Source organism: Haliotis cracherodii, unplaced genomic scaffold (genome assembly GCF_022045235.1).
Source record: "Haliotis cracherodii isolate W230 unplaced genomic scaffold, xgHalCrac1.p SCAF_2, whole genome shotgun sequence".
In the NCBI taxonomy this organism is placed as follows: Eukaryota; Metazoa; Mollusca; class Gastropoda; order Lepetellida; family Haliotidae; genus Haliotis; species Haliotis cracherodii.
In genome coordinates this window covers 49,221,505-49,238,508 of record NW_027266275.1, presented here as the reverse complement: position 1 = coordinate 49,238,508, position 17,004 = coordinate 49,221,505, and the positions used below count along the sequence as shown (strand labels likewise).

Genomic DNA, 17,004 nt, shown 5'->3' with positions numbered 1-17,004 from the left:
TGATTGCTTTGTGAGTCCCCCATCAAGATTATCAGGGTATGGGCGTTACTCAGGAGGTGTAGCTGTGTACATAAGTCATAACATCACTTCCCAATTTAGTAGGTTATACACATACTGGACAAATTGTGTTTTCTTTAATATGCTTGATACTGAGAGAAATTCCCCACTTATACTTGTTTTTGTGTATGTTCATCCAAATAAGTCACAATTGTATACGGCCCGTGAAGATTCCGCGGTAGAATAGGTCTTCAGCAACCCATGCTTGCCGTAAAAGGTGACTATGCTTGTCGTAAAGGTGACTAACAGGATCAGTCGGTCAGGCTCGCTGACTTGGTTGAAGCATGTCATCGATCCCAATTGCATGGATCGATGCTAATGATATCAATCACTGGATTGTCTGGTCCAGACTCGGATTATTTACAGACCGTCTTCATATAGCTGGAATATTGCTGAGTGCGGCGTTAAACAATAAACCAACCAACCAACCAACCACAATTGTATACTGACTCAGATAATAATGGCATTGATATAATCGAGAAACAATTATTACATATAAATTATGATTATGGTGATGAGTGTAAATACATATTATGTGGGGACTTAAATGCGAGAGTAGGACATGGAGAGGATTTTATTCGAGATGAAAGTACAAATTACCTCCCTCTTCCTGAAGATTATACTAGCCACTCATTTAACCTTCCAAGGGATGTTTGTGATAAAGATTTAAATACTTATGGAATTTGTCTACTTGAATTATGCAAGTTATTTGGTATTCATATTGTTAATGGTAGAATGAAGTCTTGACATTCCAAGCAATTTCACTTTTGTCTCGGATCTAGACACAAGTGTTGTAGACTATTTCCTTGTGTCAACAGACATACTCCCCAAACTAGTAGATCTCAAAGTGTGATCAACAACAGAATGAGACCACATGCCTCTGATCTGTACCGTACACATAATACTGACCATATAACAACTGTATCACCTATTCCTAGATACAAACTAAGCGATCAACATGTTTTGAAATATAAACAATTACTACAGTCTACTGATATATTTGAAGAATTTTACAGAGCTTTACAAACAGATGTAAATACTGCAGTCAAGACATTGGGAGATATACTGATCCACATTGCTTGTTCTTCTGGAGGTTTTTGTACATTATTTAACAATAAATCCAGAAGTCAACCAATTTGGTTTGACCATGAATGTACTCAACTGAAAAAGGATAAATATAGGCATCTTAATTTATTTAAGCAGTTTAAATGTAATGAAAATTTGCAAAAATATGTTACAGCCAAAAGAAAATTCAAAATATGCTGTGGTCAGAAAAAGAAACAATTTGATGTTAAAATAGTTGAAGATTTGAAAGATGCTGCAAAACATGGTCATTGTAAAACATTTTGGAACACCCTTAAACGGGTTTTATGAAGCAAACACTCTAAATGTGCAATATCTCCTGATGCTCTTCAGTTATATTTTAAAGATTTGTTAAACTCTAACAAAACAGAAGTGAATGAAGATTTTAATGTACTTGTAAATGAATTCATTGACAGTCACTCTTGTGATAATTGTGATAGCTTACCCATTACAGATGAGTTGTTATCAGATATTATTACTGATGAAGAAGTAGCTGAAGCGTTAAAAAGATTAAAACTCAGGAAATCTCCTGGTGAAGATGGAATCCCTCCAGAATTTTATAAACTTTCAGAAACAATTCTTATTAAATACTTGAGACCTTTATTTAATAAAATATTAGATACCGGTATATTTCCTGAAGCATGGAACATTGGACTTATAATACCTATACATAAATCTGGTGTTACCTCTGACCCCAACAATTATAGAAGAATATCCCTGCTAAATGCTACTGGGAAATTATTCACATCAATACTTGAAAAAAGACTACGATCATGGATGGATATAAACGATTTAATACATGAAGCACAATCTGGATTCAGATCCAACTATTCAGTAACAGACAACAATTTCACACTCCAAGCCCTTTGTACTAAATATTTAACAAAGCGAGGGGCGCGATTTTATTGTGCTTTCATTGATTTCAAGAAAGCCTTTGAGTTTGTGGATAGGAAAAAATTATTATATATGCTCTTACAAAAAGGTTGCCATGGCAAGTTGTATAATGTCTTAGCTAGTATGTATTCTGCTGTTAAGGCTTGTGTAAAAATAGACAAAGGTAGAACAGATTTGTATACAACTAGCTCCGGTGGAAGACAAGGCTGTATCTTAAGCCCACTTCTAATTATCTTCTTTGTTAATGAGCTTGTAACTGACATTTATTAAACGTGCTGTCATGGTGTGTTTGTTTCAGAAAGTATTGAAGATATTATGCTTCTACTTTTTGCCCACGATGTGACCATGTTCTCATATACAGTTATTGGTCTACAAAGACAATAAGATTTTGCATTACCTGGGGCCTAAGTGTGAATCTTGATAAAACAAAAATAATTGTATTCCAAAATGGTGGTATTATACGAGAAAAAGAAAAATGGTTCTATAAAGGTAAAACTTGTCACTTACTACAAGTATCTTGGAGTAATTTTCTCCTCAAGGCTTCTAAAGCCACTAGAGCCATTTATTATGCTTTCAAAAGAAATGGCTATATAACATTCAAAACAGCTTGTACAATGTTTGATTGTAAGATCGCTCCTATATTACTTTATGGGGCTGAAATCTGGGGGGAAAAATATTCTGAAAGTATAGAAAAAGTACATACATCCTATTTTAAAAATTATCTTTGTATCGGAAAATATGCCTCCAATAAAGCTTAAAATATGTATATGCGATTAAATATGTTCATGTTTAGCAAAGTAAGGGTACTTAAATACTGGTTGAGATTGCTACGTATGAATCCATGTCGATATCCAAAACAATGTTACAATCTACTTAAACAGTTAGATGATAATGATAAACACACCTGGGTGTCTTATGTAAGATATATTTTGTTTTCTGCAGGCTTTTCATTTGTATGGATCTCTCAACATATTGGCGATGAAAATCTATTTTTACTAAAAATAAAACAAAGGCTGATTGATATGTATTCTCAAGAGTGGCATGACTCTATTTCTTCTTCAAAATATCTGTCACATTATGCAAATTTGAAATCACTTTTACAGCCAGAATTTTACATCAGTAATCTCACGAATAAATCACTCAGGAGAGCATATTGTAAATTCAGAATATCACTACACGGTTTTAAGATTCACATGCTACAAAAGTTAAAACATACAAATGAAGACTTGAGTCTATATCTATGTACCCACTGTAAAGGGAGGCAATTAGAGGATGAATTTCATGTTTTGTTTATATGTTCAAAATATTCTTCTGTCAGAAACCACTATTTGCCTTGGTTATCCAATGTCCATCATGATCATCACAGTTTATGTAATCTTCTCAACTCCAAAAATATCAACATTGTAAAGGCTTTGGTTTTATACTTAAATCATGTATTTAATGTGAAATAAGACTACTTGTAATCATTTTCCTGACACCACGTGATGCAGCAATTGTTGTAATTGTAATTGTACTCTAGGCCACATGGCCCAAAATACTGAATAAAGAATCTTGAATCTTGAACTTTCCAGTTTCTTCATCAACTTTCAACTGGTGAAAAGCTTTAGTCAAGTCAACCTTGCTGAACACAGTACTTCCAGCAAATGTTGCAAACAGGTCAGCTGGCTTTGGCAGGGGGTATTTATCTACTTCAATATTTGGATTGACTGTTACTTTTACAGTAACAGTCCCCACAGATTCTAACTTCATTTGACTTTTTGGGTACAACTACAATTGGTGTAGCCCATTCACTTGTTGTAACTTTGGATATCACCCTTCCTCTTCTTATTTATCCAGTTCTTCTTCAACTTTAGCTCAGGTCTTACCTTCATGAACTTTGGTTTTGTATTTGGTTTCTGTAGTGGTATGCACAAAGGGAGACAACTAGAGTTGTCATGATGTAGCCCTCACGAATAAGTGTCTCAAACACACTCCTGCATCCGTCCTGATTTTGAAGGAATAACTAACGTAACATGGTGTCAGAAGTGGGATTGTGTCACAACTGGACCTAACGGTGCTAGACTTCCAACATTGTTTACAACTCGTTTCACTTGTCGTCTGGCATTCTCTTTGAAGTGCTCTCCCACCACGCATTTGTATAAACTGTTTACTGTTTACTGTTGACTGAGTTATGATAAATAATTTGAAACCGCCTTGTGAACTTGAATTGACTGGAAATATTGCTGAAAACTTCAGAACATTTAAACAAGAATTTGAAATTTATTCAGTTGCTACCGGATTGGATAAGAAACCTGAGAAAATTCAAGCTAATACAATTCTACATGTTATTAGAAAAGAAGCCAGACAAGTGTTTAATACGTTTGAATTTGAAAACGAGACAGATCATGAATCAGTCAGAATTCTTCGCCAGAAATTCACAGATTAATGTTATCCAAGAAAGAACATTACATATGAAAGATTTGTGCTTGGAAGTCGAAACCAGGCTCCAGGAGAGAAATTTGATACTTTCTACACTGACATTAGAAACAAAAGTGCAACATGTGAATTTGGTCAGTTGCATGATTCACCTGTTAAAGACCAGATTGTGCTAGGGATTATAAGTGATGAAGTTCGATCTAGACTTCTTAGAGAACATGATCTTACGTTGGAGAAAGCCCTTTGATATTTGTCGAACTGCTGAAATTAGTGAGCTACATGCTAAATCTCTACAAGAAGAAACTCCTGCTGCTGTTGGCTATCTCAAAAAGAAGACTACAGGCCATTCCCAAGGTCACAAGTCAAAGGCAACCAATAGAGATAAGCCCTCTCGTCAACCGCCTAGTCATGCTCGCCAGGCTCCTAACCTGAATGATAGGCGACGAAATGACAGCTGTTCATATTGTGGCAAAGACGCACATGATAGAAGAGCCTGTCCAGCTAGGAATGCTATCTGCAACTCGTGCAAGAAGTATGGACACTACTCATCAGTGTGCAGTTAAACCGAAGAGAAAACCACTTTGTTGATATACTCATGGACAAAACAAAGGTCACAGTCAAAGTGGATACAGGTGCTGACGTGAACGTTGTATCTGAACAAGTATATAACAAGTACTTCCCTGACATACCTCTAATACAAACCAAGAGGATCCTTCATGGAATCCAGAGTGAACTTGACGTTCTTGGTTACTTCAGTGTCTAGCTTGAGTGGTGAGACAAGACCTTAGAGGACAAGGTGTATGTTTTCTCTGGAGAGACACACTCACTTCTCAGCTGCAATGCAAGTGAACAGCTGGGTCTAGTGAAGTTTTGTAGCAGTATCACAACTGAGGTGAATTCTAAGTTCCCAGAACTCTTCAGAGGTGTAGGTGAAATGAAGGGCGAGTACAACATCAAACTAGGTGAAGGTGCCATACCTTACGCAGTCACCACACCAAGGCGTGTTCCAATTCCAGTTCTCCCTAAGGTCAAGGAAAGTCTGCAGAAATTGGAAGAATTGGTTGTCATTACGAAAGTCGATGTGTCTACAGACTGTCGTGCTCCTATGGTAGTATATCAGGATATATGTGGACTTACGTTTAGATGGAACAGCTGGCATCATGGATGATGTGATAATATATGGTGCTCCTGGAGAGGAGCATGATAAACGTTTAAAGAACACTCTGACAGCTTTTCGTGAAGCTGGCATCACACTCAACCAGGATAAGTGTGAATTTAGAAAGTCACAGATTCAGTTCCTAGGATAAACTTTGAGTGCCAAGGGAATCGAAGTCAGTGAAGACAAAGTCTCAGCAATAAAAGACATGCCAGAACCTAAGAATGTAGGTGATGACAGACGCTTTCTTGGAATGGTCAGTCAGCTTGGAAAGTTTGTCGTCAATCTTGCTGATATGACAAAGCCACTCAGAGATCTTCTCATCAAGAAATCTGTCTGGACATGGGATAAGCCTCAACAAGAATCATTCTCTCAGATCAAGCAAGCTCTCCGCAGCAGTCCAGTGCTAGCACTCTTCAATCCGAACTTACCAACCAAGGTTACAGCTGATGCATCTTCATTTGGTCTTGGTGCAATCCTCACTCAGAAGACCAGAAGTGGCTCGAGACCAGTCATATATGCATCAAGGTCCCTATCTGAAACCGAATCACGCTATGAGCAGATAGAAAAAGAAGCATTGGTGCTGACTTGGGAGTGTGAAAGATTTCAGGACTTTCTTGTTGGTATAGACTTTCTTCTCGAAACAGATCACAAACCTCTCATCCCTCTGCTAGGTCTGAAGGATCTTGATCAACACCCGAGGATCCAAAGATTCAGGATGAGACTAATGAGGTTCTCCTATACGGTTGAACATGTGCCTGGTCGTGATCTCTATACAGCTGATGCTCTATCTCAAGCTCCAGTAGCATCTCAATCTAGTTCAGACAAGACTCTTGAAGCAGATGGACAAATGTATGTTGAACACATTCTCCAATCGTTTCCAGCTTCAGATAGGAGACTGGAAGAGATCAGACTTCATCAGAAAGAGGATGACATCTGCAGGGAGATCACTCGATATTGTCTGGAAGGATGGCCTGAAAACACATGATCAAAGGCATTGCTAAACACCCTGAACTTACCATTCAAGATGATCTCTTGCTCTGTGGTGAAAGGCTTGTGATTCCTGAAAAACTAAGGCCAACTATCCTGGAAAAGCTTCATAATGGACATCAAGGCATCACAAAGACCCATGAACGTGCAAAGCAATGTGTTTGGTGGCCAAATTTAAGCAAACAGATCGCTGAATTTGTGTCTAAGTGTCATGTGTGCTGTAATAAAATGGACTACCACCCTGAACCATTGATAACTTCTTAAACTCCTGAAAGACCTTGGCAAAAAGTTGCCTCAGATCTCTTCGAGTATAAAAAAACCCAGTATGTTCTCGTGGTGGCCTATTACTCCCGTGTCATAGAAATTGTCAAACTGTTGAGTACATCTTCAAAAGAAGTAATCTACTCGCACAAAAGTATCTTTGCAAGACAGAGTGTGCCAGAGACTCTATTTTCTGACAATAGTCCTCAATACAGTGCTTCAGAGTTTGACAACTTCAGTCGAGACTATGGTTTCTCTCATGTTACCAGCAGTCCTAGACATGCATCTGGGAATGGAGAAGCTGCACGTGCTGTGCGCACTATAAAGACTGGCATTCATCAGAAGATCCATATTCAACTCTTCTCAGCTACCGATCAACCCAACTCAGTTGTGGTTACAGCCCAGCTGAACTGCTGATGTCATGGAAACTGCGCACAAAACATCAGCAGCATAAGCAGGAATATAACTTCAATTGTCGCCATGCTGTGCGCTCACTTCCTGTACTCCAAAGGGGAGATAATACATGGGGTACCAGACAGGAAAGAAACCGGTACTGTGCTCAAACAGCTAAGTCCTCGGTCTTACCTCGTAAAGACTGACGATGGAACCTATAGGCGGAATAGATGTGACATTAACTTGTTACCAAATGTTCCTGAAAAGCAAGTTCCTAATGTGCCTGAAAAAGAACACTCACCTGAACTAAATCCTCAACCATGTCTGAAACAAACAAATGACTCCTAAGTTTACATAACATGATCTGGCAGAGTCTCAAGAAAGCCAGATAGATACTAAGACTTTCTCTCATTTAATGTTTGACAAGTGAATCATTATTCATTGTGTATGGTTGAGATTTTTATTATTCTGTAACCCTAAGGTCATGGGTATGCTAAAGCTCTGTTCACAATGTTGTGTGAGTGAGTCTTGATTTGTTTTGTTTATATGCATTATAATGTTTCATTGTTCAGGCACATTTGAAAGTTAACAGTATTGTTAACTTGCCTTCTCCTGGAAAGCTAGGACATCTAGAATTGTCATGATGTAGCCCTCACCAATAAACGTGTCTTAAACACACTCCTGCCTCCGTCCTGATTTAAAAGGAACATAATGAACATAACTAACATAACAGTTTCAGTACAATTCTTGCCTCAATGTTCTTAATGGTTCCTAACTTGCCTTCAAATAGTGATGAATGTTTCTTGTGTATGCTGGACAGCTCATCGTTTGAGTTGTTTGACACTGAATTTACTTGAAAAAGAGATCCCAAGTCTAGTTTCAATGCTTGTATCCATTTCCGGCCAAGAATTAGTGGGGTACCTTGTACATCAGCTGCATGCAATGGCAAAATCTGAACGTTTTCATCGCTGTCACATCCAACTTCAAAATTGGCAATTTCCAGCAAAGGAATGTCTTGAAAACTGTTGATGTTGGTTTTAATTTGACATCAGCCAGCATCTCTTCATATTCTTTTTGTGGAATATTTGTTGCTCCAGAACCAGTGTCGATTTCCATGCAGATTCGTTTTCCATTCTAAATTACGTTCACTTTTACAGCTTCGCATTTTGAAGAAGTGCTGTGAAACATTCCAAGGACATTTTTACTATCATGGTTATTGTCGTAATTTTCATGGCATTCCGCTTCATCAATATGTTTCATGCTATTCTGGTTTGGGGATCTACTTTCTGACATTAAAAGTCCTGTCTTACCACATGAATGGCATTGGAAAGTTTTGTACCTACACTGATATGAGGTATGATTGGAATATCATGATTGACTTAATTACTCTAAGCCAACCGCGAAAGGCCACGTGAGGATGTGGAAGTAATTAGCATACAAAACAAACGGGATCGGGTGGTCAGCCTCGTTGACTTGATTGATGCATGTCATTTGGTGGACTTTGTTGACAACAAGGGAGAATCCCCTTGAATCCTCGGTTTTGATTGGATGATGCTTACATTAACCTTTCATCTTGCAAAATCCATCTGCGTGGGTAAAAGTGTATGTACAATCATGTAATTTAGAATACAGCAAATACGTGTACGTATTATTTTTGCAACAATTAAGTTCAGTTCATATACTCAAAACAGCAACGACCCTTATTTTTCAGGCGAATTTCAAATAATACAACAATAACCACTTCCTTGTCTCCCATGTTGCCAACAGACGCCAGTGGGGCCGCTGGCGATGTGTCATGATGAGTTGAAATGAAATCAAGCCAAAGTCAACATGAGACCTCATGATAGATTTGGCAGTGGATCAGTTATGCTGGTAGTAGTGAGACTACTTGTCACATCTCCCTTTCAATAACAAATTAAAGTCTGCATGGAATGTAGGGAGTTTTGATGGATGACTGAAGTCATAAGTAACAAGGATCGTGTGGCAAATATTTTGACTGTATGTCACTGTTGTTTACTTTGACTTTCTCAAGAGTCAATCTTCATGGCACTCATGTGAAGCACAGTGGGGAAGATTATGAACACCCTCACATCTCTGGTGACTGTCCAACATAACAATGTCGAGTTCAACACTAACTTTACACTGAGAAACATTAACTTTAACTGAGAATGGACAACGAAAGTAAGACTGAAAGTCGGTTAGTCAACCCACTGAAATGTAGTTACCTTTAAGTTTAATTGCTAACATGTTTAACTTAGTTTGAACACTTTAGCTTGATACAGCCTATTCTGAGTAATCCTTGAGAACACACTACTGGGGTTTATGGGCTTGGGACCCATGTTCTGGCTGTGACTTCGAGGGTGTGTGTGCAGGACTGTATTGCACACCTCTGGAAGGTACGATTACACTTGTCGTCTCAGGTGAGCTGGTGTCTGTCAGCTTTGGAGATTTCCTTGTAACCTCGAGTGTTACACTACCTGGAGATTCAGATGTAATGACCTCGTAAGAACAGGGTCTGTCTTTGGTTGGTCCCAAGACTTCTGTTTTCTGACACAGTTTGTCGACAATAGTTTTGGGTGAGATGCTCACACATCACCTCTCTGCAGAAAAGAAAGCTGTATCGTTCCCTGGTTTTAGTATTGAGCTGCCTTGTGCGAGAGTTTTTCAGCTTTTCAGTGGTTCCTGAAACAGTCTCCAGAATCAGCAGATTTTCAGACAAAGGTAGCAATGTTCATGTTCGCCTGCTCTTGAGCCTTTGAGCAGAAAGTGATTTGAGACCCTGTGTCGGTGTGTTACAAAAGTTCAGTATGGCCAAGTAAGGGTCACACTTGGCCTGTTTGGCTTTCTTCAGTAATTGTTTTGCAGTTTTCACTGCCTGTTCGGCCTTTCCGTTGCTCTGAGGTTAGGCTGGAGACGATGTTACATGATTAAAGCCCCAGTCATGAGCTAATTTCTTGAATTCCTCTGCTGAGAACTGTGGACCGTTCTCAGATATGCAAGTGTCTGGTATGCCATGTCGTGCATACTGTCCCTTTAGCTTGTTCACTACTGTGGCTGACCTGGTATCTGCAAGGTAATCAATTTCCCAATAGTTCGAGAAGTAATCTACTGTGATTAGGTAGTTGTTGCCATTTATTATGAACGAGTCTGCTCCTGAGTGTGACAACATGGCTTCCTTAGCTTGCTCCCTGCCACTTCTACAGCAGATGTCACATTTTGCGACATAATCTTTGACTGCCCTGTTCATCCCATGCCGGGGTAGTCAGGTAGCCTAGTGGTTAAAGCGTTCGCTCGTCACGCGAAGACCTGGATTCGATTCCTGACATGGGTACAATGTGTGAAGCCCATTTCTGGTGTCCCCCGCCGTCATAGTGCTGGAATATTGCTAAAAGCGGCTTAAAACCATACTCACTCACTCACTCACTCACTCATCCCAGGCCAGTAAATACATTCCTTTGAATGTGTCAGAGACATCCTTTTGCTCCAATGTGTGAAGAGTGAAGATGCACTAACAAGTCTCTTCTCACGGCATGGGGAATCACCACTCTTTGACCTTGGTAGATAATGCCATCTTTTCAACTCATCTGGACAGTGAAGGTATGGTCTTAATTTGTGGCGTGAGGAATACATTTATCGTTCAACTGATCCACCCAGCCCTTCCAAATGATGTCATACAGTTGTATGCGTCCGACTTAACTTTCTCCTGTATCTCTTCCATTCTTGGTTTAGCAATTGGGACGCTGTCGTTGATGAATTCCTGGTCCATTCCTGTATCTGTGACTTCCGGCAGTGGTGCTCAGCTTAATGTATCAGGTCACAGCATCTGTTTTCCAGGCCTGTGGGCAAGTTGTATGTCATACTGTCACAGTCTTAGAAACATTCTCTGCAGACGCTCGTGTGCACTGTGTAGTGGCTTCTAACTATAGTCTCGAGTGGCTTGTGGTCAGATTGAACATATCAATTGGCCTTTCCCGTACATGTATTGGTTGAACTTTTCCAGCCCATATACAACTGCCAACAACTCCATCTCGATTTGGGCATACATGGTTTCGGTGTCTGTCAATGCCCTACTGGCATAGGCCACTGGTTGGCCATCTTGGAGAAGAGCTGACCCCGAAAATGACACAGATGCATCACACTGAATTGTGACCTGACTATTTGTGTCGAAGAACTTGAGCACTGGATGCTTGCTGACAAACCTCTTGATATCATCATCGATTGTGTCATCATAAATCTTTTCCCAGTGCCATTGAACATCCTTCAGTCAGCTACCTTAGCGGTTCACAGGCACTGCTTAGATGTGGGAGGAACTTGTTTAGATAATTCACAAATCCTCACCTCGAGCAGCACAACATCCATAGAATTCCATAGATCTTTCCATGGAGCCCAGACCTTTCCCCCACTGAACATGTCCGGGACATGGTAGGGAGACAGGTGCGTCAACATCACAGGCCGCTGACCATGATTGCTGCAAAAGGAGTAGGACAGACTCCCTTAAATCGCCGTTGGGAGACAAAGAATGAATAGTTTTTACTTATCTTGCATTACTCCTTAATGCATATTACTGCTTGTTCTTGACAGAGAAAAGAGCTGTGTGAGGGTCCTTGCTTGAAGAAGTTGCTCCAACTAGCTGAGAGGCCAGCCCATCACGCAGCTCCAACGTGACGAAAGGAAGTGACGTCACGGATCATCACATTACTCTGGTCACTTGATGAGAGAAGACCTGTTTTTCTTCCTGTAACATAAAACTGATTCAAACCCTCACATGTTTGCTATCTGAGTTAATGTTGTTTTGTCTTTGTGTTGTGCCTAAGGTTTGTATTTTGTACATTCTATGTTTGATAAACATGTGCATAACTTTATTAGACACTTACTGGCATTTTCTCAAAAGAAAACATAAGGCCAGGTGTCTTGTTGCTACAGGTAGCCATCTTGAATATTTTGTGTAGCCAGCCGTTGGAATGAACTGGTTTGTGTTCCATATTCTTTGCTTGGTACCCCACGATTGGCGTATCATCACACGTATAGTTTGTTTGTTGTATGTTGTCTTACGTTTGTCGTAATATTTGTTTCATAAACCCACACAGTGGGGTAAAAAAATTATAGCATACATAATCGGGCAGGGACGCATTGTGATTTTACACTGCTTCGTTGCAGATATCATGCCAAGGTCACCGATGTAAAGACTGTTTACTGCTTCCACCCACAGCTTTCAGACGGTACCTCTGGGTGTGTAATAAACGCAGAACACAGCAGACCAGGAAACACCGGCGCACAATGTCAGACCACTCCGAGGTTTCGCCTTCCAGATCGGCCATCTCGGATGACCCGACCTCAACTGCTACCTTGATGTCGGACCCCAGGGTTGTAGTCTCTACCCAGAGCACTCTGACAAGCACGACAGCGTCTATCTTTACGGCAATGACCTCTGTGACGCCCGGCGTGGCGCTCACGTACTAGACAACGCCTATACCATCATTCAGACAGACGCTCAGTCTCCCACAAGCGCCCCCGCCTACGGCACAGACGCTCGGTCTCCTACAGGCGCTCCCGCCTATGGCACAGACGCTCGGTCTCCTACAGGCGCTCCCGCCTACGGCACAGACGCTCTGTCTCCTTCAGGCGCTCCCGCCTATGGCACAGACGCTCGGTCTCCTTCAGGCGCCCCCTCCTCCAGTACTTTCAGTACTTACAGGCAAGACAGCCATCAACGCCAGCGCCTTTACAGACTCCTCTACAAGCGCCTCCCATAGTGCCTCCGCAGACGCCTCCTCTAGCGGCCTTTCAGATGGCGCCTATCTGCACGGCGTCCATACAGACACCCGCGCCCTTGCCAAGTACGTCCTCAAGGTGGAGTGACAGCAGATCTTCTAGACAAGGTCATAGATCTAGGAGCCGCTCCCCGGTTAGCAGGCGCTCCAGTGGATATTGATCCGACTCCTCGGAGGGCGCCTTCATCCCTTGTTATGACGACACCCCTATGGACAGTGGATCCCATCTGGGTTTTGACCAGACTGGTTGGCAGACAGATTGGAGGCTATTGCTCCCTTGCCCTGCCTAGAGGTCGATAGCAAGACGGTCATTCGTGTGGACCCCACTTCGATCCCTCCTGACCCACTGATCAGAGACATGATCTCAGCTCTGGACGAGGACTTCAGTAAGCTGTCACTGACTCCGTCCTTCAGGGCCCCACGTTATAAACGAGATGCCTTCCCAGTCAACTCTCTTCAAGTTGCAGACCACGATCACTCCTTAGATGAGGACATGCAACGCATGACGGGATCGAACCGCTCCACCTCAGTCCGAGTCTCCAACAACAAACTCGCCTACGTGGAGACCGAGATTCCCCACTCACTCAAACTCCTCTCACTGATGGCGTCGTCCTCCTGGGCCATACTGCCCCAATAGGATTGACCATCTAACTATCGTCGTATCCTACCTCCAACAACAGTTGGAACAGATGCGCTCCCACATGCGCGCAGAGTTCAAGAGAGACCTTTTGCATCAACCCTGGTCTGGCGCTGACCTCTTTAATGGACAGATTCGCCCGTGATGAGACGGCTCTCAAGGCCCTTGCCAGGGTGTCACGGCCAGACTTTGCTAAGGCGCCCCAGGCAGGCTCCTACCAACCACGTCGCAACTCTCTCCAGGCTCGGGGGCGGGGCGACACCTCAACCTCTCGAGGCAGAGGCAAGGGGAAAGGAAAGTCTTCAGGCTCATACCAGCCCCGTCGCGGCTACCCCAAGAGGGATAACGCCAGCTGCAGGGACCTCCAGTGAACCACCGGACAGGCACGACTGGGACCTCCCACCCCCAGTCGTCCAAGTTGTCGACACCCCAGTAGGTGGGAGACTGACTCACTTCTGGCGGAATTGGGAGATCCTGGGGGACCCATACTTCACCAACATCATCCAACACGGGTACAAGCTGACGCTTGTAGACGACCCGCCACTGACATCATCACTCATAGTGGGCGCATACCCAATATCTAGGATTTTACTAGGTTTGACAAATTGTGGCAGTATTACACATTACTTATCCAAAAACATCAACTTTGAAATTTCCCATCTTACCCCTGTCATTCATCAAGATCGTTAGCAATCATAACATCTTCTGTCATACCAGTTGTAATGTGTTCAAAATTTGTTTATTAATATAATTCAACTATTACTAGAAACAAGTATCTCTTACAATTTTGGAATTTTAAGTTATTTTCGAGTTTCCCCAACCTTTTTTGAAGAGTATACATAACGAAGACAGTTTTTAGTTCTATTCAGAGTGCCAATATTAAACATAGATCATGAACATGATTAAGACTCACAATCAGAAAAATGTGTACTGGTATTGAAATTATATATACAAGGAAATGTTTAATTTCCGTAGGAATATTGGTGCCTTGCTTTGTGCAGATGATACAATAATATTTTAATGAATATTGTAAGCCTTGGCAATTATAGTCTCGAAGTTAAAGAGAATCAAATTCTGAGCCAAGAATCGCACAAAGTGGACAAGATCCGATTACGACATGTACTACAAAGTAGACGATTCCTAGAAATTCTTTGATAAACAAATTTTTTCTCACGAATCCCACGAACTATGAATGTTTGGGAATCAAATAAGATATATTTAAGATTCTTAAGAAATGATTAAGAATATGTACGAATATGTCATACTGAAACAGGGGTATATGTATGGCACTATTCTTGGTCCCAGGAAATGCCCTCATCGTCAGGTTCAGAGCCTGTGCTGTCACCTAAATGAACAACAACAGGCTGGACAGTATCTGGTCGGATACAGTCTTGTTTCCAATACTCTTCCTCAACTTTGACGTGTTGGAAACAGTTTGCCCAACGTTCATCTGTAATTTCTCCCATCCCTTTCAAGCTTGAAGGTCTTATTTTGCCGTTCGACCATATTTTTCAAATCACCCCAGGTTAGTTCGATGGGATGCAAGTCACAGTGGGGGGCACGGGTGGCCCATTCGTCTAAGGCGCCGCGATTCGCTGTGCAGAGTTGCGTCCCTTGGGCACGCCAGAAACCTATGATTGTGGGTTCGAATCCCGGTTCGCCCCGATTATGTTTCTAGGTTTGTCAGCACCATACCCATGCTCGTGGGTTTCACCGAAGTGGTAAACGTCTGAGACCTGCCTCACTTCGGGGCTTTCCTCCCACATTAATCTCACACGCCGTGATATAACTGGAATACTGTTAAAAGCGGCGTTAAACCTAACTCACTCACTCACTCAAGTCACAGTGGTAAGGAGGAAGTCTAAGCACTTTGTGACCGTGTGCTCTCAACATGTCAATCAAATAAGAGGGCGCGGGTTTGTTCTGAAGAACCAGTTGGTCGTAGTCAGGTTTTTTTGGCTTTCGTGGGCCGAGCAATGCGGTTGTTGTCCAACCACTGACATATCTCACCTTTGGTGGAATTTGAGGTTGGACAACGGTTAATAGGATCTTGTCCATAACCACCAAGGATTTATCAGGCACTGCTAAGAGGAGTTGCTCCTCAACATACGCAGTGAAAACCTGACTATTCATCTCGGTATGGTAGTCTCTGCCATCTGTAGATCTGGATCTGAACACTAGATCACACCCAGGGAGGAAACCTGTGGGAGCCTGCGTGGAGGACCAGGGGGGATCTTGCGCTGTGGCTCTCTGGTATCTGGGTGAGACCATTGGTAAGCCACTGTGTGGCAGGCGTCAACCCAGGTTTCATCCAAACAGACAGGCTCATAGACTACTTCTCGTTTTTTTTAATAGTGCGCAAATAATTGATACGCAAGCTAATGATATCTTGTTGTTCACACATTGCTAGTTTTCGACCCTTTCGTCTTTTTGTACTGATATCCAAATTTGGAAAAGAGATTACAAATGGCCCTTTGGAAATATCTAAGTCATGCTCTGTAAGGAGAATTTGTTTTAGTTTTCGTGTTGAAATAAATTCATTTTCTCGTGTTATCCGCCGAATCACATCCCAGACAACTTTCTTATCAAAGGAATCTAACTTTAATTTCCTATCCTGTTTGGAGATGCCCCCTAAGGGATGTGCAGGGGAGAATGTGTTTTTATGAGAGTTCAAAATCTTAACTACGGTTTGTTTGGGAAGCTGTAACGCATGAATTGTTCTTTTTCATGTACTTTGAAATGTCAAAGAAGGGCGAACGTCTTTCACTTTCAGCCTTAAAGTAATCAAATATTTTAACAACGAAACCTTTCGCATCAGCGGAAAAATATGCTTGCGCTGAGACATCTTGAAATCTAATGCTAACACGTATTCATGAGGCGTGATTCCCGTGCAACCTTTCGAGTTGAGTTGATTGGTTCAAATGTGTCACAGGGATAGCATTATGCAGATGACTGTTACAATGAATGCTCGTTCCACCCGTGACGAACAGGTCTGGTTGTTGATGAAATATAGTGATAGCTAAATAGACAAATTTGTTATTCATGCACTGATTGTCTTTAAATGTAATATCCAGTTATGTATGACTGTTTAATAATCTCATACCAACTTTGACTGGAGTAGGGCCAATAGTTTTTCAGATACTATAGTAAACGTTGGTACCTTAAATTAACTTCCAGTCTATAGATTGCGAATTTACAAGATGAAAGTAAGATTATATTATTCAGAACTAGGAACAACAGTAATTGTTTTTTTATAAAAGTGAGACTATAATCATGATATTTGAAAATGTAGATTAATAAAAATATTGATACGAATGATATAGCACAATGACTACTGCTTTTAATAT

The 17,004-nt window shown here is 41.4% G+C and overlaps 1 protein-coding gene across 2 annotated transcripts in view; it reads left to right on the top strand.

Moving 5' to 3' along the window:
- LOC139468165 (tuberin-like) overlaps positions 1-17,004 on the top strand; it is a 179,242-nt gene that overhangs the window by 4,458 nt on the left and 157,780 nt on the right. The window lies entirely within an intron of this gene.